The sequence below is a fragment of the Mustela putorius genome, unplaced genomic scaffold, assembly GCF_011764305.1.
Source record: "Mustela putorius furo isolate JIRA1106 unplaced genomic scaffold, ASM1176430v1.1 tig00000129_pilon_pilon_pilon, whole genome shotgun sequence".
NCBI classification, from domain to species: Eukaryota; Metazoa; Chordata; class Mammalia; order Carnivora; family Mustelidae; genus Mustela; species Mustela putorius.
The window spans coordinates 51,148,279-51,172,778 of NW_025421290.1; the positions used below are offsets into that span (position 1 = coordinate 51,148,279).

The following is a 24,500-nucleotide window of genomic DNA, read 5'->3' on the forward strand; positions in this document are numbered from 1 at the left end:
ATTGCCCTATATAAATTCCTAGTGTTTTCCTAATGGGTATTGTCTGTTTGTATCATCATAATGTTGAAGTCCTGTCTGTGTGTATGTGTGTGTGTGTGTGTGTGTGTGAGAGAGAGAGGTGGGGAGGAAGGGACTTTACCTTGCGCTAAAAATGGTACTTAACAAGTGGTTCTGTAGGCGGGAGTGAGTCTTAATGGCATTCAAGATGGCCCTGGAATGGATCCCAAAATTCCAGTCCTTTCTTATGAATATAAAACTGTCTATTATTTTAAAACTTTTATTTCTTCATATATCTAAAGACTTGGTATTAGTAAGTTAGGGGTTACTAAAATTTGGTATTCAGAACTAAAATCAACATATAAAGAAGTTTACTGAGGATTCTACTTCAGTATCCTAACGTTACAAATCTTACACTATTCAAGCATCCTTGCAGATAACTGGAATTCTAGCAATTTTCTAGGAAGAATTTTATTGTGGTTTTATCTTTAGTTGATTGTAATTTTTCCCTCCTTCCTTGCTTTTTTTCATTATTTTGGCTAAGAATGTTTTATTGCTGCTATTCTTTTATTATTTTTTTAAAGATTTTATTTATTTATTTGACAGGCAGAGATCACAAGTAGGTAGAGAGGCAGGCAGAGAGAGAAAGGGAAGCAGGCTCACCACAGAGCAGAGACCCCGACGCAGGACTCGATGCAGAGCTCAATCCCAGGACCCTGGAATCATGACCTGAGCTGAAGGCAGAGGCTTTAACCCACTGAGCCACCCAAGCGCCCCATCTTTTATTATTGTTATTACAAATTATTTTTGTCACATCAATATCAGTTTAGTACATGATAGATTGTATGGTTAGGCTGATAGTGTGATTATGCATATTTATATCAGCTTATTAATTTGGGCACATAATATAATAGGTAAGACCTTAAGAAGCTAGATCTGTCCAGGTTAAATAACTTGATAAGTATAGTATTTTAAGCTTACCGGCCATTATTTTATTTTTTATTTTTCTATTGAAGTATAATTTACATACAGTTTTATATTAGTTTCAGGGGTACAGTATAATGATTGAGTAGTCCCGTACATTATTCAGTGCTCATCATGGTAAGTGCACTCTTAATCCCCTTTGCCTTGTTCATCCGCCCCCCACCCACCTCCTCTCTGGCAACCACCAGTTTGTTCTCTGTATTTAAGAGTCTGTTATTTTGCGGGCGCCTGGGTGGCTCAGTGGGTTCAAGCCTCTGCCTTCAGCTCAGGTCATGATCTCAGGGTCCTGGGATTGAGCCCCACATCGGGCTCTCTGCTCAGTGGGGAGCCTGCTTCCTCCTCTCTCTCTCTCTGCCTGCCTCTCTACCTACTTGTGATCTCTGTCTGTCAAATAAATAAATAAAATCTTTAAAAAAAAAAGAGTCTGTTATTTTGCTATGGACATTGGGGAAGGTATGTGCTATGGTGAATGCTGTGAAGTGTGTAAACCTGGTGATTCACAGACCTGTACCCCTGAGGCTAATCATACATTACATGTTAATAACAAATTTAAACAATTTTTTTTAAAGAGTCTATTATTTTGGGACACCTGGGTGGCTCAGTTGGTTAAGTGTTCAACTCTTGGTTTTGGCTCAGGTCGTGATCTCAGGTTGCAGGATTGAGCCCCATGTTGGGCTCCGCATTCAGTACAGAGTCTGTACGTCTCTCTTTCCCTGCTTCCCCTTGTTCTCTCTAAAAATGAATAAATAAAATATTTTGTTTTTCAAGTGTTGTTTGTCTCTTTTTTTCTTTGTTCATTTGCTTCATAAATTCTACATTTGAGCGAAATCATGTGGTATTTGTCTTTCTCTGACTTACTTCACTTAGTATTCTACTTTCTAGATCCATCCATGTTGAAAATGACAAGATCTTGTTCTTTTCTATGGCTGAGTAATATTCTTGTGTGAGTGTGTGTGTGTGTGTGTGTGTGTGTGTGTGTGTGTGTGTATACACATCTTCATTACTCACTCATCTGTGAATGGACACTTGGGTTACTTCCACATCTTGGCTATTGTAAATAGTGTTCCAAGAAACACAGCTGCATGTATCTTTTCAGTTTAGTGTTTTCATTTTCTTTGGGTAAATATTCAGTGGTGGAATTACTAATCTTAACAATAATTCTATTTTTAATCTTTTGAAGAACCTCCCTGATGTTTTCCATAGTGACTGCACCAGCTTCCATACCCACCCACAGTGCATTATGGTTTCTTTTTCTCCACGTCCTCCCCAACTTTTGTTATTTGTTGTCCTTTTGATTCTGGCCTTTCTGACAGGTGTGAAGTGTTACCACATTGTGGTGTTGATTTGCATTTTCCTGGTGATGAGTGGTGCTGAGCATCTTTTTCATGTATCTGTTGGCCATTTGGATGTCTTCCAGGGGAAAAATGTCTATTCAGATCCTCTGCCCATTTTTATTGGATAATATTTATTTTCTGGTGTTGGGTTTTATACGTTCTGTATATATTTTGGATTTTGACTCCTTATTGGATATATCTTTTCTCATTTAGTAGGTTGCTTTATGGTTTTGTTGATGCTTTATGGTTTTAAAGATGATGGCTTCCTTTGCTGTGTAAAGGCTTTCTATTTTGGTGTAGCCTCAATAGTTTAATTTTGCTTTGGTTTCCCTTGCCTGAAGAGGCAAATCTGGAAGACTGTTTCTTTGGTTGGTGTCGAAGAAATTACTGCCTATGTTTTCTTCTAGGAGTTTTATGGTTTCAGTTCTCACATTTAGGCCTTTAATCACTTTTGAGTTTATTTTTGTGTGTTGTGTAAAAAAGTGGTCCAGTTTCATCTCTCTCTCTTTTTTGTTTGTTTTTTTTCTTTTTTGAGGAATCTCCCCCATACTGTTCCAGTTTCATCTTTTGCATGTAGCTCTGTTGTTTTCCCAGCACCATTTATTGAAATTTAGGGCATTGTTTAAATTGCATGTATTAGTTCATATTCTTTTCTTATATATTAGAAGCATTCTCTATATATTTCTGTACAGTTGTTTTTCATTGAATTCCTTTTCCATGGAGACGTTCCCACAGGGTAGAGTTTACATGGGGTCCTTTCTCTTGGAATTGTACTTCCTACAGTCTTTTTTGTTCCTCAGCACCAAGCACAGTTTTATCACATCATAATCTTTATATTGTAATTTTAAGCCATGAAGCTTATACATTTCTCAGTGTTTATCATGATGAGCACCAAGTAATATATAGAGTCATCATATTGTACACCTGAAACTAATATAGCACCTTAGAAGCTAACATCCACTTTATTTTTTTTTTTTTTAAGATTTTATTTATTTATTTGACAGACAGAGATCACAAGTAGGCAGAGAAGCAGGCAGAGAGAGAGAGGAAGGGAAGCAGGCTCCCTGCCGAACAGAGAGCCCGATGCGGGGCTCGATCCCAGGACCCTGAGACCATGATCTGAGCCAAAGGCAGAGGCTTAACCCACTGAGCCACCCAGGCGCCCCGAACATCCACTTTAAGGAACATTCTGCCATCAACAAAATACAATTTTTTTGTGCTGCCACACCAAAAAATGTGGACTGTCTCATTTAAGGAGTGTTTTAACACAGGTGTTAAAATAGTGTCCTTTTCAACATGTTCAAATTATTCAGGCTTACACATTGAATTGTGCACGTTGCAAACTAGTGTTACTTTCACAGACAGGTTTCTTCATTGTTAGATTCATTTCTTCATTTCTTCATGTTAGATTCTAGTAAGAGGTATTCTGAACTTTGAACTATGAGTTAGATCAGCTTTTTTTTTTTTTTTAAAGGTCAGCCTTTTAAATGTGTACCTATAATGGTTTTGAAAGCAGCAGGTATAAGAAATATATTAGTCTTCTTTTTGGTTTTACAGAGTTATTTTTAGCTTTGGTTTGGTATATGCGAGTAATTTTTTTTTAATTTTTTTTTTTTTATTTATTTGACAGACAGAAATCACAAGTAGGCAGAGAGGCAGGCAGAAAGAGAGGAGGAATTAGGCTCCCTGCTGAGCAGAAAGCCCCATGCGGGGCTGGATCCCAGGACCCTGAGACCATGACCTGAGCCGAAGGCAGAAGCTTAACCCACTGAGCCACCCAAGCGCCCCTATGCGAGTAATTTTGCTGGGTCTTATTTTAGTCTGTCATTAAGCAACTTATGGCTCATTTTTAGAAATTTGTTTACCTATTCAAAATGCTAGTCTCTTGGGGCACCTGGGTGGCTCAGTGGTTAAGCCTCTCTGCCTTTGGCTCAGGTCATGGTCTCAGGGTCCTGGGGTCGAGCCCCGCATTGGGCTACCCCCTCTCTGCCTGCCTCCCTGCCTACTTATGATCTCTCTCTCCCTGTCAGATAAATAAATAAAATCTTCAAAAATGCTAGTCTCTTAAGACATTCCAGTATACCCAGTATATCCCATCTAAAGTTACTGCTGTTCTTTTTCAGTCTCGGAGTAGAATGTTAACATGAAGAGAGAATATGGAGTGATGGTTAGGAGCATTGTGAAGCCTGGCCACATGGATTCAAATCCAGGCTTAATCTGTGTGACAAGTCGTTTAACTTCCCCAGGGTCTTAGTTTCCCTACTTATAAAATGGGAATAATAATAGTAGTAGGTCATAGGGCTATAGTAAGAATTAAATGAGTTGACATTTATTTTTTTACTTTCTTCTTTTAAGTTTTTGTTAAGTTCCAGTTAGTTTTAACATTCAATGTAATATTAGTTTTAGGTGTACAATAGAGGCATTTCAGTACTTCCATCCAATGCCCAGTGCTCCGTGCAGTAAGTGTGCTCCTTCAGCCCCAAAACCTGCCTCAACTATCCATCCTCCCACCTCCCTTCTAGTAACCCTTTGTTCTCTGGAGTTAAGGATCTGTTTCTTGGTTTGCCTCCCTCTCCTCTTTTTTTCCCCTTTTCTTGTTTGTTTTGTTGCTTAAATTTCACACATGACTGAAATCATAGATTTGTCTCTTTCTTCTCTCTTTTTTTTTTTAAGATTTTATTTATTTATTTGACAGACAGAGATCACAAGTAGGCAGAGAGGCAGGCAGAGAGAGAGAGAGAGGGAAGCAGGCTCCCTGCTGAGCAGAGAACCCCATGCGGGACTCGATCCCAGGACCCTGAGATCATGACCTGAGCCGAAGGCAGCGGCTTAACCCACTGAGCCACCCAGGCACCCGATATTTGTCTCTTTCTGCCTAATTTATTTCGCTTAGCATTATACTCTTCAGATCAATCCACATCATTGCAAATGGAAAGATTTCATTCTTTTTTGTGACTGAGTAATATTCCTGTGTATGTGTGTAAAATCTTATTTATCCATTTGTCAGTTGATGGACACTTGGGCTTTTTCTGTAATTTGTCTATTGTAGATAATGCTGATATAAACATGGGGGTGTGTGTAACCTTTTGAATTAGTATTTTTGTATTTGGGTAAATACCAGTAGTGCAATTGCTAGATCACAGGGTAGTTCTATTTTAACTTTTTGAGGGACTTCCATACTGTTTTCTACAACAGTTACACCAGTTTTTATTCTACCAGTGGTGCAAGAGGGTTCCCTTTTCTCCATGTCCTCACCAATACCTGATACCTGCTGTTGGTTGATCTTCTGTTTTTAGCCCTTCTGGCAGTATTGAGTTGATACCACGTTGTTGTTTTAATTTGCATTTCCCTGATACTAAGTCATGATGAGTTTCTTTCATGTATCTGTTGGCCATCTATATGTCTTTGGAAAAATGTTCATTTTTTTTGCCCATTTTTTAATTGGATTATTCATTTTTTGGGGTGTTGAGTTGTACCAGTTCTTTATATATTTTGGACACTAACCCTTTATTGGATGTGTCACTTACAGATATCTTTTCTCCCGTTCTGTAGGTTGTCTTTTAGTTCTGTTGATTGTTTCTTTTGCTGTAGTCCCAGTAGTTTGTTTTTTTATTTTGTTTCCCTTGCCTCAGGAGAAGTATCTAGAAAGAAGTTACTAAGGGCACCTGGGTTGCTCAGTGGGTTAAGCTGCCTTTGGCTCAGGTCGTGATCCCAGGGTCCTGGGATGCAGCCCTGCATCGGGCTCCCTGCTCAGTGGGGAGCCTGCTTCTCCCTCTCCCACTACCCCTGCTTGTGTTCCCTCTCTCACTGTCTCTCTTTGTCAAATAAATAAATAAAATCTTTTTTTTTAAAGTTACTATGTAAATAAATTAATATTTAAAAACCCTTAGAAGAACAGAGAATAGTCCCTAACCCACGATAAGGACTGAATGAATGCTTGTCATTATTATGTGTCCTGCTAAATACTAGGTTTTTGTTTGCTTGGGTTTGGTAAAAGATGTTTTTTGTTTGTTTAAAAATTTCTCCTTGGGGCGCCTGGGTGGCTCAGTGGGTTAAAGCCTCTGCCTTCAGCTTGGGTCATGATCCCAGGGTCCTAGGATCGAGCCCCGCATTGGGCTTTCCGCTCAGCAAGGAGCCTGCTTCCCCCTCTCTCTCTGCCTGCCTCTCTGCCTACTTGTGATCTCTGTCCAATAAATAAAATCTTAAAAAAAAAAATTCCCCTTATAGGAAATAAAGCTTAAGAAGTGAGCAGTAGATGGGGCGCCTGGGTGGCTCAATGGGTTAAGCCACTGCCTTCGGCTCAGGTCATGATCTCAGGGTCCTGGGATCAAGTCCCGCATGGGGCTCTCTGCTCAGCAGGGGGCCTGCTTCCCTTCCTCTCTCTCTGCCTGCCTCTCTGCCTGCTTGTGATCTCTCTCTGTCAAATAAATAAATAAAATCTTTAAAAAAAAAAAAAAAAGAATTGAGCAGTAGGTTCTGGCTCAGTCTCTTTTGTAGGACTTAATTGCAGTGCACTATTTCCGGTAATGACAGATATTTGAGCATCTAAACGATTTTTATTTATTTATTTGAGAGAGAGAGAGAGAGAGATCACAAGCAAGCAGAGAGGCAGGCATAGAGAGGGGGAAGGAGGCTCCCCAAGGAGCAGAGAGCCCGATGTGGGTTCCAGGACCCTGAGATCATGACCTGAGCCAAAGGCAGAGGCTTAACCCACTGAGCCCCCCAGGCGCCACAGATATTTGAGCATTTAATGCTGAGCATTTTTCTGGGTGTATGACTTATATGAACCCATTGTATTAGTTTGCTCACACTGCTACAACAAAATACCATGGGTTGAGTAGCATATAAACAGTAGACCTTTATTTCACACAGTTCTAGAGGCTGGGAAGCCCAAAATCAGGGTGTTGTCCTGATGGGGTTCAGGTGAGAGTGCTCCTTCTGACTTGCAGGGAGCTGCTATCTTGCTGTATTTTCATGGCAGAGGGAGAATGAGAAAGCACCTTCTCTGATGTCTCCACTAATCTCATTGTGAGGACCTACCCTAAGACCCATCTAAACCTACCTAACTCCTAAATGCCCCATCTCCAAATGCTGTCACATGGTGGGTTAGGGTTTCAACATATGAATCTTGGGGGATTCAAGTTCAGTCCGTAGCATTCATTCACCCTTTACAACTTTGTCAGCTAAGTTTCATTATTCAGGAAAGAAAGGCCAGGGAGATTTGAAAACCTGCCCACAGTTTTTTAACTTACAAGTGATGGGTACTTGGGCAATCCTTCCAGGGCAGGTATAGTCAGCTTTGAATCAAGCATTACTGAACTCTAAATGCAAATGTGTTTGCCACAGTTGAGATAACGGAGCACTTTGGTAAGCCTAAGGTCACGACTGAATGTTTGTTACCAGGGGATTCACTGTCATTAGATACTATAGCCTGTGCCTCCCATGTTCTTACACATAGAAGTGTTGAACTTTTTCACATTAGCTAGTCTGATGGGTATGTTTTCATCTTCATGCTCTGTTGATTTTCCAGTGAGGAGACTGATTCAGAAGTAGATCTAGTTCAGTTCTCTAGCTAGTAAGTGGCGGGGTGAGCATGTAAATCCTGCTCTGACTCCAAAATACAACTCTTTCCACACACACACACACACACACACACACACCCATGTCTCCTTACTGTGATTAGTTAAATTTCCCCAATTCAGGATTATGAGAACTAGAACTGGAACTAACCCTAGATCTTCCTTTATGGTTCCTGTAAAGAAGTTAGTAGTTTAAAGTTGGGAGGAATATTTCAAGTACATAAGAGAAGTAGGCCTTGTATTCCTCCTCTCTCTCCAAACATTACATAAGCCATGTTTTTATGCAGGTTTGTTTATCTATTCAGTCATTCATTTAATACACTTATTATTAAATACCTACTATATGCCAGACACTGTTCTAAGCAATGTTAAGTTCCTGCTTTAATGGAATTGACATCCTAGTAGGAGAGCGGCAGCAAACAGATACATAATGTCTTGTCACATCAGTGCTATGAAGAAAATAAAGCAAGGTGTATTAACTGTATTTCCCTATTTCCTGTTTTCTTAATATTCTAGCACCTAGGACTGTGCCGCCCTGGGAGAGACCGCCCCTCCCAGGGCAGCTAATTCCTAGAAATAGCAGACGACTCCCCTGTGAGTGTACTGTGTATGTGCAGACGCATTAATCCAGAGTTCATACTCAGAACCACCTCCTTTATCTGGCTCTTAAACTCTAGGAGGCAATATTCCTTTGCCCTAATCATCCCAGGCCCAAGTGCCAGACAGCTAGAGACTGTATTTATACCCCAGAGCCTACTGAAATGGTCCAGATAATCCAGTCTACCCTCCTTGACCTTGCGTTTCCTGTGGAAACCAAGATACTCTTTCCTATGCTTTCCCCTTGCTCCTTGTGCCTCCTGACTAAGCCTGGTACTTTCCCATGTGGCTCCAGATGGCACTGTGTGCCCCCCTTCTCTTGTGAACTGTTAATAACAGTTACCTTTTTAGTGCCAGTCCTGATGTGTTGGCTCACCATACCTAAATAATAGTAAAACCTACATTTTAAAACATAGGCTGAAGAGATAATATTGAAGGAATATGTAGATTTGAATGAAAAGTAGGGGTGACCTCTTACTCATTTATTTAAGAAACATCTGTGTCCTCCTGCACCAAGGTCTGTGATGTCTCCAGTGAGTCAGATAAAGTGGACTTATTTGGTGATAAGGGTGAACCCAAGTGGTTTGCAATAAAATTTTACATAGGCCTTGAAGGATCTAAATATTTTTTTACCAGTGTGCCTGAGTGGTTCGGTTGGTTAAGGCACTGACTCTTGATCTCAGCTCAGGTCTTGATCTCAGGGTCTTGAGTTCAAGCTCCACATTGAGCTCCACACTGGGCCTGGAGCCTACTTATAATAATAATAGTAACTATTATTACAATAAATAGTTTTTACCGAGTAAAAAAGATGGAAAGTCCTTTGTAGTCTTATTGTGGTGTTGGCGTGGGAGCACTAAGTGTTAGCAGGGGGACTGCATGCACAGCCTAAGGGGTGGCGCAGCAACAGGCTAGGGAGAGCTGAGTGACTGCAGAGTAGTGCGTGTAGGAGGCTGCTGCAGGGCTCCCATCGGGCCCTGTGGGAGCCCCTGGTACCCAGTGCTTTTAAGGAACAGTCATCTATGTGCAGTAAACTTTTCAGTGATTCCCTGACCTTCCCTTGGGTTGTTCTAAGATTTTCTTATGTTAGAAATACTCAGTCTTCTTGGTGGCAGAAACTTAATTGTCACCATACTCTGCCACAATTCATTTAAACAGTAATTCTTTTTTTTTTTAACTGGAGCCCCTTAATTTAAAGCAAGAAATTTATAATAATTGCTCAGAATATGTATTTATGACAGCTAGTTACTTGGCCAGTTTTAAACACATCCAGGGACAGAGGCACACTTCTTACCTTACGTCATCTTGTTATCTTGTTCCAGTGGTGAATGACTCTAGTTAATAGATTTTTTTTCCCCTTTAGTTTGCACTAGCATCTGTCTTCTAGAAATGTCTACAACACTGTTTTCTATTCTGCCATGTAGAGCTAGAGAGGTCAAATCTATCACTGCAGACATAGCCAGCTCTTCTGAGTCTTCTTGGTTCCTTCTCCAGAGTCAATACTCAGCCTCTTGGGCCAGCCACAGGAATTGCTCTCGACACAGGCCCAATTTATTTGATACCTGCAACTGTTTTTTTTCTTACCTGAGTTTGGTAACTACTACAGTTCATTTAATTGGATTTCTGCCACAGTTCCAGTCTATTGACTTATTTTTGAATAGTGAGTCTCCTGTTTGCTGTCACTTCTAGTTTGGTGCTGCATGAACTAGATAAGGATGTCTTGATCCAATTAAAGTATCTGACAAGGCCCTTCAGTGAAGACTCCATCTTTTAGTTGATCCTGCTGACCTAGTAGCAAAGCCCTTTTTGAGTTAAGATTCAAGGACTATTCTTCAGTCTGACTTTTAGGAAGAGAGAAAGGGAAATCCTGTGTTTAAAAATAATTTAGTGAAAATTAATGAAGGAAAAAAAAAGAATGGACACTAAGTTCAAGTATATGCAAAATACAGTAGGTTGCTGAAGGATTATTTAATTACTGTTGACTACAGATTCCTTTTATAAGGGTGTTTTTAGGGAAATCTACTTACACCCACTCAGCATGTTTTCTTTTTAAAGCAAGTGTTTGTTTTGGAGCCACTGCTAGTGCTCAGAGCTCTGTAACAGTAGTGGCCTTTTTGGCATCCCAGAGAATGTTCGCTGTGGGACAAATCAGGGAACTGTATAATTTGAAGGCAGAGAGAGAACCCAGTTCGTGCTTTTCATGTGGTCTAGACAATGTAGTTACTTTTATTGCTACTACCACTGGGTTACTTGGGTCTTTTTTGCTTCAGACTTCTTAAACCAGTCATTTTCAACCCTTGCTGTGTAGTAGTATCATCTGTGGAGTTAAAAAAAAAAAAAGTTTCCTTCAGAACACACCCAACCTCCCCAGTTCTAGCTTGATTGGCCTGGGGTGAAGAGGAAGGTTCCAAAGTACACAGCCCAAGTGAGAATGGCTTCTAGACCATTTGGCTTTGGTTCCCTTGTAAGTTCATAATTTCTCTTATCTCCCACAAGGTCACCTTGTCATTTTAAAAATGACTCTTCCCTCGGTGGTCTAAGTCTTAGACATTGCTGTCGCTGCCATTGCCAGTAGTTCACCTCCTCTCCATCTCATTTCCTGGAATGCCTCCGTATTGGACTTCTTTCTTTCCCCTTTCCCATCAGGTAGGCATAAGTCATTTTGGGAACCTTTTTCTTTTTCTTTTTCTTTTTTTTTTTCTTTTTAAAGATTTATCTGTTTGACAGAGAGAGAGAGAGCAGAAGTAGGGCAGAGCAGCAGGGAGAGGGAGAAGCAGGCTCTTCGCTGAGCAGGAAGCCCAATGTGGGGCTTGATCCCAGGACCCTGGGATCAAGACCTGAGCCGAAGGCAGCTGCTTATCTGGCTGAGCCACCCAGGCGCTCTGGAAACCTTATTCATTGAACAAGTCTGTTCATCTTTTCTGTATACCTCTTCTTTCCAGCTTGACTTGTAGCAAGCTAGCAGTTTAGGACATTAACAACAGTAGTTACAAGGGTTCTGTTTATTATTTACTGGCTCAATCCCAGTACAGTGCCTGCATCCAGATCAGTGTAATGAATCTGGTAAACTCAAAAAACAGGGTAGGGTACATGAAATCTAAAACCCTTCTTGAGGGTGCTGGGTGGCTCAGATGGTTGGCCATCTGCCTTTGACTCAGGTCATGATCCCAGAGTCCTGGGATCAAGTCCTGCATCAGGCTCCCTGCTCAAGGCCTTCTTCTTCCTCTCCTTCTGCTATTCCCCCTGCTTGTGCTTGCTCACTCTCTCTGTCAAATAAATAAATAAAATCTTTTTAAAAATTAAAAAAATAAAACTCTTCTTGATTATACATATTCAAAGTATTGAGACAAAATATATGTATATTTCTTTATTTTTAAATTTCAAAAGCTGTAATAGAAATGCAAGAAAATAGGGAAATCCCTTTTACGAAGATGGCACTGAAAGCTAAGAAGGAAGCCCCTGCCCCTCCCAAAGCTGAAGCCAAAGCAAAGGAAGCTAAGAAAGTGGTGCTGAAAGGCGTCCACAGTCACAAAAAAAAGAAGATCCGCACATCACCTACGTTCCGACGACCCAAGACTCTGCGTCTCTGAAGGCAACCCAAATACCCTCAAAAGAGCGCCCCCAGGAGAAACAAGCTTGACCACTATGCCATCATCAGGTTCCCCCTGACTACTGAGTCCGCCATGAAGAAAAGAGAAGACAACACACTCGTGTTCATGGTGGATGTCAAGGCCGACAAGCACCAGATCAAACAGGCTGTGAAGAAGCTCGATGACATGGATGTAGCCAAGGTCAGCACCTTAATCAGGCCTGATGGAGAGAGGAAGGCATACGTTCGGCTGGCCCCTGACTATGATGCTTTGGATGTTGCCAACAAAATTGGGATCATCTAAACTGAGTCCAGCTGGCTAAATCTAAATACAGTTTTTTCATGATTTAAAAAAAAAAAAAAGAAAGAAATGCAAGAAAATAGAGCTTCAGTGTTGCCACTGCTTTATGGGGAACTTTTCAGTTTATTACAAGACTTATTTTTGCTTCAGTAGAAAATAATGCAGCTTGATATTTCAAGTAGATTGTGAATTTGAGAATATATAATTTATTTTTATAAATTATAACAATTCTTTTTTTTTTTTTTAAGATTTTATTTATTCATTTGACAGACAGATCACAATAGGCAGAGAGGCAGGCAGAGAGAGAGGGAGAAGCAGGCTCCCTGGTGAGCAGAGAACCCGATGCGGGACTCGATCCCAGGACCCTGAGATCATGACCTGAGCCGAAGGCAGAGGCTTTAACCCACTGAGCCACCCACGCGCCCCAAATTATAGCAATTCTTATACCAATTATAATTATACCACTATATATTATAATTGTAGCCATGATTCATGATGCTATTTTATTTTATTTTGTAAAGATATTATTTATTTATTTGACAGAGAGAGAGATCACAAGTAGACAGGCAGGCAGAGAGAGAGGGAGAAGCAGGCTCCCCGCTGAGCAGAGAGCATGATGCGCGGGGCTCAATCCCAGGACCCTGCAACCATGACCTGAACCGAAGACAGAGGTCTAACTCTCTGAGCCGCCCAGGCACCCCTCATTATGCTATTTTAGAAAAGTCCCTAAAGAACCAAATATTTTAAATCGGTTAAACTTAGAGCATGGCATGGACCCATTTGTAGAAAATCAAAAATTGGGCACAAATTAGGTCTTTGGGAGAGTCATACTAACAACAACAGCCAAAATCACAACCCCATACTGAGTGTGTCTTGTGTGCCAGGAACTATTCCAAGCTTCCCACCTCTTAGACTCCTTTAATCATGAGGGCACCAGAATCCCCGGAAGGTCACGTCACCTAGACTCACTCAGTGAGTGCTAGAGTCAGGTTGGGCCAGGTGTAGTGCTCCAGAGCTCAATTTTTTTTTTTTTTTTTAATTTTGTTTATTTACTTGTCGGAGAGAGAGAGAGCAGCAGGCAGAGGGAGAAGCAGGCTCCCCTTTGAGCAAGGAGCCTGACATGGGATCTCAGCCCCACGACCCTGCGATCATGACCTGAGCTGAAGGCAGGCAATTAACTGATGAGCCACCCAGGCTTCCCCAGAGCTGAAATTCTTAATGACTGTGCACAGCACCTATATCACACATTGCCTGTTTTTAACATCAGCCCTGTGACACAGCTTTTTTTTTTTAATCTATATTTTACAGATGAGCAGACTGAAGTTTTCTAGCGTTTTGCAGCTTGTTCAGTCATCCAGTGAGGAAGCGACTGCACTAGAGTTAGAGCCTTGTTCCACCATGTCCCCTTGGAAGGGATCAGGTCCAGCCCCTTCCTTATGGGGATAGCAAAGGAGTGTACTGAAGTTCAGCTTGTATATGGTGGATACCCAGTAAAATCTGTTAAGTGCCAAATTTATTTTAACACTAAAATATCATCTCATATTACCCTGATTCCAGGAATTTGACCACTAGAACCTGGGATTTTGGGGAGTGGAAGAATCTCTTTGTCTTGGAAATATTTAATATAAAAATCCATGTTGCTGCTGCTTTTATTTTGAATTTTTATTTTATTTTAAAGCTTTTATTTATTTATTTGACAGAGAGAGATCACAAGTAGGCAGAGAGGCAGGCAGAGAGAGAGAGAGGAGGAAGCAAGCTCCCTGCTGAGCAGAAAGCCCAATGCGGGACTCGATCTCAGGACCCTGAGATCATGACCTGAGCCGAAGGCAGCGGCTTAACCCACTGAGCCACCCAGGCGCCCCTATTTTGAATTTTTAAAAATTGCTTAATTTTATTAGTTAAATCTAAGCAATTATTTTAAATTAGTTTTAATTTTTATTAACTGCTTTACATACCAAAAAAGCTGGATGTTTATAGTGTAAATATAATGGGAAATAAACACCCATTTACTTCAAGAAATGGATCATCAGTACCTTATAAATCGCTCACACTGCGGCCCTCTCCAACTTGATTCCCCTTCTTCCTTTCCCACCTACCAGGTAACCACTGATGAGGATATCCTTGTTGTTTTCTTGATTGTCTTTATAATTTCACCATATATGCATTCTCTCATTAAAATAGTGTAAAGGTTGGGGCGCCTGGGTGGCTCAGTGGGTTAAAGCCTCTGCCTTCAGCTCAGGGTCCTGGGATCGAGCCTCACATCAGGCTCTCTGCTCAGCAGGGAGCCTGCTTCCTCCTCTCTCTCTCTCTCTGCCTGCCTCTCTGCCTACTTGTGATCTCTGTCTGTCAAATAAATAAATAAAAATTAAAAATAAAATAAAATAGTGTAAAGGTTTTATTTTTTTTATCTTTTAAAAAAATACTGTAAAGGTTTTAAATACTAGGTAAACGTAATCATATGTACTCTTCTCCTATTTGCTTTTTCTTACCCAAATTGTGTTCCATGTTGACATATTTAGCTAATTCACATTCTCTACTCTGCTCATTTTCATGATTATATGGTGTTCTATTACATGAATATACCATGATTTACATACGCATTCTCTGATTCAGAGACCTTCAGATTGCTTAGAGCTATTTGTATTACAAACATTGTTGCTGTGAGTTGTCCTGTTATGTGTCCTGGTACATTTGTGTAAGAGTTTCTTTTTTTTTTCCTTTTCTTTTTAAAACACTAATTCTTTTTTTTTTTTTTAAGATTTTATTTATTTATTTGACAGAGAGAGATCACAAGTAGGCAGATAGGCAGGCAGAGAAAAGGGGGAAGCAGGTTCCCTGCGGAGCAGAGAGTCCGATGCAGGGCTTGATCGATCACCAGGACCCTGAGACCATGACCTGAGCTGAAGGCAGAGGCTTATTAACCCACTGAACCACCCAGGCACCGCTGAATTTGTCTGATTTTTTTTAATCCTTGCCAATCTGATGGATATAAAAATAACATTTCCTTATGATTTTTATTTATATTTCCCTGATTACTGGGAAGTATTACATCTTTTCATATTTTTATTGTTTTTTGTTTCTTCTGTGAAGTGCCTCTTTGAGTCTTTTGTTCAGTTTTAAGAAATTCTTCTGGGGCGCTTGGGTGGCTCAGTGGGTTAAAGCCTCTGCCTTCAGCTCAGGTCATGATCCCAGGGTCCTGGGATCAAGCCCATCAGGCTCTCTGTTCGGCAGGAAGCCTGCTTCCCCTCCTCTCTCTGCCTGCCTCTCTGCCTACTTGTGATTTCTGTCTGTCAAATAAATAAAAATAAATTAAAAAAAATATATATATATATATTTAAGAAATTCTTCCTTGCCTAGGGCCATAAAGATACTTGTCTCTGTTGTCTTAAAGTTTTTAAAATCTCTGTCTCATGATCTGACCCTGAGATCATGACCTAAGGCAAAATCAAGAGTGGACTGCTAAACCACCCAGGTGCCCCTACTTTTTTTTTTTTTTTAAGGACTTTATTTATTTATTTGACAGAGACAGCGAGAGAGGGAACACAAGCAGGGGATGTGGGAGAGGGAGAAGCAGGCTTCCCGCTGAGTAAGGAGCCTGATGCGGGGCTCCATGCCAGGACACTGGGATCACGACCCGAGCTGACAGCAGACACTTAATGACTGAGCCACCCAGGCGCCCCCCTACATTTTATTTTATTTTATTTTATTTTATTTATTTTTAAAGATTTTATTTATTTATTTGACAGACAGAGATCACAGTTGGCAGAGAGGCAGGCAGAGAGAGAGGAGGAAGCAGGCTCCCTGCTGAGCAGAGATCCCTATATGGGGCTCTATCCCAGGACCCTGAGATCATGACCTGAACTGAAGGCAGAGGCTTAACTCACTGAGCCACCCAGGTGCCCCCCTACATTTTATTTTTAATAGAAGAATGGCACATAATAAATGGAACCCCAAAGTACATGTCATGTCAAATCTGAGCTAAATTAACGCACATGACAAAAGACTTGACCTCTCTCAGGCCATGCATGACACATTAAGTAGGAAAAAAGATACAGATCTTAATATACTAAGCCTATATTACAACTTGGTGTGGTTTTTTTTACACACCCCTTTCTAAGGATATGTTATAACTTTGTGCCAGGATTTAATGTAGTAACTATTGAAATTTATGATGGCTACAAGGTAAATGATTTCTTTAGGGTTAAGCAGTACATATACATAAGCAGTGGTTCTGTTAATCTTTCTAGGCTACAATTTTTTTTCCCCTTCTTCCTCCTCTTCTCTTCCTCTTCTTCCCCTCCTCTTCCTCCTCCTCTTCCTTCTTCTCCTCCTACTTCTTTTTCTTCTTTCTTTTTCTTAAAAAACTTTTTATTTTGAGTAGTCTCCAACCCAGCATGGGACTTGAGCCACAATAGGAGATCACAGATCTTCACTCCACCCTGAGCCAGCCAGGCCCCCCTTCTGGCTACATTTTCTGAATGAAGAGCAGTAAAAATAGAAACAAAAAGTACAAACATGTAGAACTTAAAACACATAGAATTCATAGATCAAATATTAAAATACACACCAAAAGTGCAATATATCTAGAAATTAGCACTAACAAACTACATATCAGAACCTATAGAATACTGCTTTTGTTGTTTAAGAATATTTGTAGCTTCAAACACACTATTAAACAAAAAAGTATGAAAATGTTAAATATTAAACTATGTTAGAAAGGGAACAGAATAAATGTGTTATAAATCTGTTATAAATAAATAATAATTACGTAAGAAACTAAGGAATTCGTGAATTTGAAAAACAGAAAAAAATCTAAAGCTTTGGATTTTGTTGTTATTTTTGAGGGGGGATGAGAAGGAGGCAATAAAAAAAATAAAGGGAAAGAAAATATGAAGTATGGAATGAGGAGCATAGAAAAGACCAGATAGAAAAGAAGTAAAATTATCACAAGGGTGATAATTCACAGGGTACCTTTTGTGCAAATAAATTAGGACCAACCTAAGAAATGGGTAAACATTTCTGTTGTTGTTGTTGTTGTTTATTTGACAGAGAGAGAGAGAGAGAAATCACAGTAGGCAGAGAGAGAGGGAAGCAGGCTCCCACCAAGCAGAGAGTCCGATGTGGAGCTTGATCCCCAGACTCTGAGACCACGACCTGGGTGGGAGGCAGAAGCTTAACCCACTGAGCCACCCAGGTGCCCCTGGGTGAACATTTCTTTTTCTTTTCTTTTCTTTTTTTTTTTTTTAAGATTTATTTATTTATTTGACAGACAGAGAGCACAAGCAGGCAGAGAGGCAGGCAGAGAGGGGGAAGGAAGCAGGTTCCCTGCCGAGCAGAGAGCTGATGTGGGACTCGATCCCAGGACCCTGGGATCATGACCTGAGCCGAAGTCAGAGGCTCCAACCCACTGAGCCACCCAGGCGTCCCTGGGTGAACATTTCTTAAAGGGAAAACATAGTTACCAAAATTAACTCTAGGGAAGAATCTATATGCACCATTAACTATAAAAGAAATTGAGAAATCGGTGAAAGGCCAGATGCCCGCCTCAAATTGCCAAACCCAGAATTTCATGTTTGACTCCTTTCATACCTTCACTGAATAGGTAGTACCACTTCTGTCCAGCTGTTTCAGAACTTGAGAAAGAAGGGGACGCTCCTGATTCATTTCTCAAATTCAGAAACACTGCTATCAAAATGTGTTGGAAACAGGGAAGAAAACTACAGTTCAGTCTCATATACATTCAAAACCAGGAATTAAAAATATTAGCTCTAGGACTTAGAATTGAACATGAGCACATTTATCTTTGCTCCCTCCGTCCACTCACTAAATAGTGGTAAAGGAATTAAAAAGGAAGTGTCAGGTACACCTGGGTGGCTCAGCTGGTTGAACGTCCAGCTCTCAGTTTCGGCTTGGGTTATGACTCAGGGTTGTGAGATCAAGCCCCGCATTGGGCTTCGGATGGGTGTGGAGCCTGCCTAAGATTCTCTCTCTCTCTGCCCCTCCCCATCTCTCACGTGCGCTCGCTCGCTCTCTCTCTCAAAATGAATGAATGAATGAGTGGAAGTGTCAGAATAGGAGAGAACTAGAGGACAAAGAATTAAACTTAGTTTTGTCAGATGGAGTGTGTAAGTGTGTGTGTGTAATGTTTAATAGATACAGCAAACCAGAGGGAGCGGAAACCAAGCCTCTAAGAGCAGGAGTTAAGGGCGAAGGTAGGTAGGCTGGTAGCAAGAAGAATCATGCTGAGTCATGCCACAGGATTCAGAAAGCTTTGAAATAAGTTCTCTGAGCTCCTTTTATGGGTGGGGTTACAAGTAGAACAGCTGAAAAATGATACAAGGGCCTCCAAGCCACCTCCCAGTTAGAAATGGAGCAGTTTGTTTTCCAAAGAGGCTAAATCAAAGAGCATCTAGACTTGAGGATCTCATACTGCAAACAAGGACCCACTGAGTGGTGAGACACTTTCTCCACTCACTTTCTTTGCTCACCTCCCAGAACTTTGTTAGCCCCTTTTGTATTGCCTGAAAAGAGAATAGATTTCTTCTCTGGGAAAACTGACTTAAAAGAGAATACAGAGGGACGCCTGGGTGGCTCAGTTGGTCGGGCAGCTGCCTTCGGCTCAGGTCATGATCCCGGCATCCTGGGATCGAGTCCCACGTCGGGCTTTTTGCTCGGCAGGGAGCCTGCTTCTCCCTCTGCCTCTGCCTGCCTCTCTGTCTGCCTGTGCTCGCTCTCTCTCCCTCTGACAAATAAATAAAATCTTAAAAAAAAAAAAAAAAGAGAGAATACAGATACAGTTGGGTGTTGAGTTGAAGCTCCTAATTTCTGCCCAGTCATCTTAGAGTCCAGCCCTCATGTATGTAACACTCAGTCCAGAGTTTTGGTGCCTCTCTTAAATATGGAAATACGGAACGACAAACAGAAATCTCCGGATATTTGAGAATAACCAGAGACTAAAATAAATAAGAATAAAAAAGAAAAACTAGAAGAGGAAACTAGACTACTTTAAAAAAAAAAAAAAAAAAGGAAAGGAAAGGAAAATTACAATTTTTATTTCCAAAGATTTAAAAAAGAGACAGACAGTAGTACAACAACAGTTATATTCATGAAAGAAGAATATGACGCACTGAAAAAGGACCATTGAGGGAAGGTACTTTTAAGAAGAAAGAAGAAGGTAGGAAGAAAGTCAGTAAAAGGGTTGGAAAATAAAGTCAAGAAGATCTCTCAGAAAATACTATACAAATTCAAAGACTTGAGAATTAAGGAGGATAAGATATAAAACTGAAGTATCTGTCTAGATGGTGTAGTTTGTGATAAAGCAGAATGCTAAAAAGAACTGAGGATGGGAGGGGAAATTATCAAGGAATAACAAAAGGTCATTTCCCAGAACTGTGGAACCTAAATTTTCAGATGGAAAAGGCTTGGCGCCCAGTGCAAACATGCCAGAAGACTCACAGTGTATCTGTTTTGAATGCTAATGTACCACAGATCAAAATCTCTGGTATGTTAAAATTTAAATATATCCAGGTTAACGAGAATGAAGAGGAAAAATAAAGTCATAAACAGAATTGTAACAAAATGGCATTACACTCGTCTGCATTGCTTTAAGCTAAAAGAATATGGATCCAGGTCTTTAAAATTCTGAACCAACTGGATATTCACAGGCAAAAGTTTGAAATTGGACCCCTATCCTACACGACCCACAAAAATTAACCTGAAGTGGATTAAGGTCTTAAACAGACAACCTAAACCATAAAGCTCCTAGAAGAAAACGTAGGGGGAAAGCTCTTTTCCCCCTTGAACTTGGCAATGATTTTTGGGGTATGACAACAAAAGCAAAAACCAACTAGTGGAATTTCAGAAAACTTAATGCACAGCAAAAGATACAGTCAACAAAGTGAAAAGGCAGCCCACAAAATGGGAGAAAAATATTTAGAAACTGTTTATCTGGTAAGGGATTAATATCCAAAATAGATAAGGAACTCCTATAATTCAGTAGCAAAAACAAAAATATAATTAAAATGGGTGAAGATTTAAATAGATTTTTTTCCCAAAGAAGACCTACGTATAACCAGTATGTGCATGAAAAGGTGTTCAGTGGGCGCCTGGGTGGCTCAGTGGGTTAAGCCGCTGCTTTCGGCTCAGGTCATGATCTCAGGGTCCTGGGATCGAGTCCCGCATCGGGCTCTCTGCTCAGCAGGAGCCTGCTTCCATCTCTCTCTCTCTCTCTCTCTCTCTGCCTGCCTCTCCATCTACTTGTGATCTCTATCAAATAAATAAATAAAATCTTAAAAATAAAAAGGTGTTCAGTATCGCTCATCATCAGTAAAAGGCAAATAAAAACCACAATGAAATATTTATCACCTTAAGCTTATTACAATGGCTATTATCAAAAAGTGATCGATGCTGGCAAGAACGAGAAATGGCAGCCCTTGTGCCGATGGTGGAAATGTAAACTTTGTAGCTGCTTATGGAAGATAGTGTGGAGGGTCCTTTACCAATTAACAGTAGAGCCTCCGTGGTTATCTAGCAGTTTCATTTCTGAGCATATATCCATAGGAGGTGAAATCAACATCTCAAAGAGATAACTGATCTCCATTGTTCGCTCCAGGATTATTCACAATAGCTAAGACATTGGTACACATTAAGTGTCTACAAATGATGGATAAAGATGTGAGATTACTTACACACATGCAGGAATATATATTATTCTACATAATATTCCATAAAAAAGGGAATCCTGCCATTTGGGGCAACATATTTTGAGGGTGCACTAAACAAATCAGATGGAAAAAGACAAATACTGTATGATCTCACTTAAATGTAAATCTTAAAAACTGAACTCCTAGAAGCAGAATAGATGGTGGTTGCTAGGGATTGGGGGTGGAGGAAGTGGGGACATATGGATCCAAAGGGAACAAACTTCCCAGTTACAAGATGGATAGGTGTCAGGGATCTCATGTACAGCGTGGTGACTGTGGTTAATGCTGGTTTGCATACGCTCAAGCTGCTATGAGAATGGATCTTAAATGTTCTCACCACCACCATAACAACAACAAAATGGTAATTATGGAGGTGAAAGATGTGTTAACCAACCTCATGTAAAGATTTCACAAAATACATATGTGTTTCAAACGATTACATTGTACACCTTAAATTTACACAGTGTTACATGTCAGTTATATCTTATTAAAGGTGGGGGGTTAATTTTTCTGAGAGAAAAGAATCTCATCTAGAATTCTTTACCCAGCCAAAGTGTCAGTCACATTTAAAGATAGAATCACATATTCTGGGGCACGCAGGGTTTCACAGTTAACCGTGTCCTTACCCTTCCTCAGGGCATATTGGTGGTGTGTCCTTCACTACCACAAGAGAGAATTCCAAATAAGAGAAAGCGTAGGGTTCAGAGGGGGAAGTCCGACAGAGTGTGTCTTGAGAACAGGACAAAGGCTTTCAGAATATGAATATCTACGAGGGAAAAAAATTACTGAACTGTTTGAAAGTATTTGAAAGGAGATTTACAGGGGCGCCTGGGTGGCTCAGTGGGTTAAAGCCTCTGCCTTCCGCTCAGGTCACGATCTCAGGGTCCTGGGATCGAGCCCCACATCAGGATCTCTGCTCAGCAGGGAGCCTGCTTCCTCCTCTCTCTCTGCCTGCCACTCTGCCTACTTGTGATCTCACTCCCTATCAAATAAACAAATAAATCTTTTTTTTTAATTAAAAAATTTTTTCAAAAAATCCTTGGAAATAAGTAGGTAAACAGTAGATGAAATACTTTAAAAAGTTGGAAGGATTATCTGTGGGCACTTCACAAAGAGGGACAAACAGAAGAGGAGGGCAGGGGCGAGGTTGGATAAGTAACCAACAATATCTGCCTTGGCATACACCAGTCTTATTTTCTTACTCTATAAAAGGTTGTGCAAATCGGTGAAAATATATAATCTAATAGAAAATAATCAAAAGATATACTTAAGTAATTAATAGGACAGATGGTCAGTATTCAAGTAAAAATATTCAACATCCTAAAGATACCGTTTTTTCACCAGTCAGATCTGCAAGAGACGAATAATGCATAATGTTGGCTAGACTGTAGGGAAACAGGAAATCTCACTGTTGCCAATAGTATAATATGTTTGTTTGGTTTTTTTTTTTTTTAAGATTTTATTTATTTATTTGACAGATCACAAGTAGGCAGAGAGGCAGGCAGGGCTGGATCCCAGGACCCTGAGATCATTACTTGAGCCAAAGGCAGAGGCTTAACCCACTGAGCCAGCCAGGCACCCCAATAGCATAATATGTTTTAATCAAGTAATACAGCACTAGCAAAGTGTTGAGGGCATGCATGGCTCCTGGCTGTCTCAGTCAGTAGAGCATGTGACTCTTGATCTTTGGGTTGTGAGTCAAACCCCCATGTTGGGTGTAGAACTTTAAAAAATAAAATCTTAGGGGCGCCTGGGTGGCTCAGTGGGTTAAAGCCTCTGCCTTCGGCTCAGGTCATGATCCTGGGGTCCTGGGATCAAGTCCTGCTTCGGCCTCTCTGCTCAGTGGGGAACCTTCTTCCTCCTCTCTCAGCCTGTCTGTCTGTCTGCTGTCAAATAAATAAATAAAATCTTTAAAGATAAATAAAAATTTTAAAAATAATAAAATCTTAAAAAAAAGAAAAAAGAAAGCCAGTATGCCTTTTGGCCCCCATCCTATCTCTAAGAACCTACCCTGCCAGAATATTTGCTTGAGTGTACAAGTAGTATATCCCTGTATATACATAGTCCCCCTTTTTCTGAGGGTGTCATGTTCCCAGACTCCCTGTAGATACCTGTACCTGTGAATAGTACTGACCCATATATATATACTATGTTTTTCCTGTACATACACACCTATGATAAAGTTTAATTTATAACTTAGGCACAGTAAAAGAGTAGTAATAATAACTAATAATAAAATATGGGGCGCCTGGGTGTCTCAGTCAGTTAAGCTTCCAACTCTTGGATTTGGCTCAGGTCCTGATCTCATGGCTTGTGAGATCAAGTCCCACATCAGTCTCCCCACTCAGCAAGAGTCTGCTTGGACATTCTCTCCCTCTGCCCTTCCCCTGCGTACACACACACTCTCTCAAATAAATAAATCTCTCTCTTTTTAAAAAAAAGGGGGGGGGGGCGCCTGGGTGGCTCAGTGGGTTAAAGCCTCTGCCTTCGCCTCGGGTCATGATCCCAGGGTCCTGGGATCGAGCCCTGCATCGGGCTCTCTGCTCAGCGGGGAGCCTGCTTCCTCCTCTCTCTCTCTCTGCCTCTCTGCCTACTTGTGATCTCTGTCTGTCAAATAAATAGATAAAATCTTAAAAAATAATAATAATAATAAAATAATAAAATAAAATAAAATAAAACTAATAATAAGATAAGACAATTATAGGAGCACCTGGGTGTCTCAGTCAGTTAAGTGTCTAACTCTTGGTTTCAGCTCAGGTCATGATCTCAATGTTGTGGATCAAGCCCTGCATGGGGCTCTGCACCGGGCCTGGAGTCAGCTTGAGATTCTCTCTCCTTCAGCCTCTGCCCCTTTGGCTATGTATAGCCCCCCAAATAGAATAAGTATAGCCGGGGCGCCTGGGTGGTTCAGTGGGTTAAAGCCTCTGCCTTCAGCTCAGGTCATGATCCCAGGGTCCTGGGATCGAGCCCTGCATCGGGCTCTCTGCTCAGCCGGGAGCCTGCTTCCTCCCTCTCTGCCTGCCTCTCTGCCTACTTGTGATCTCTGTCTGTCAAATAAATAGTCTTTAAAAAAAAAAAAAAGAATAATTATAGTTATATACTGTAGTAAAGTTATGTGAATGCGGTCTCAAAACATTTTATTTAAAGATTTCATTTATTTATTTGACAGAGGGAGAGGTTACAAGTAGACAGAGAGGCAGGCAGAGAGAGAGGGGGGAAGCAGGCTCCCAACTGAGCAGGGAGCCCGATGTGGGGCTTGATCCCAGGACCCTAAGCTCATGACCTGAGCTGAAGGCAGAGGCTTATTAACCCACTGAGCCACCCAAGCGCCCTCAAAACATTTTATTGTACTGTACTTAACCTTTTTGTGATGATGCAGGATAATAAAATGACTTTGTGATGGGTTGAAATGAGGTGGGC

At 40.8% G+C, this 24,500-nt stretch overlaps 1 protein-coding gene across 7 annotated transcripts in view; it reads left to right on the top strand.

The window, feature by feature from the left end:
* Window positions 1-24,500, top strand: part of MARK3 (microtubule affinity regulating kinase 3) — a 117,953-nt gene that overhangs the window by 47,156 nt on the left and 46,297 nt on the right. The gene's annotated exons all lie outside the window — the stretch shown is intronic.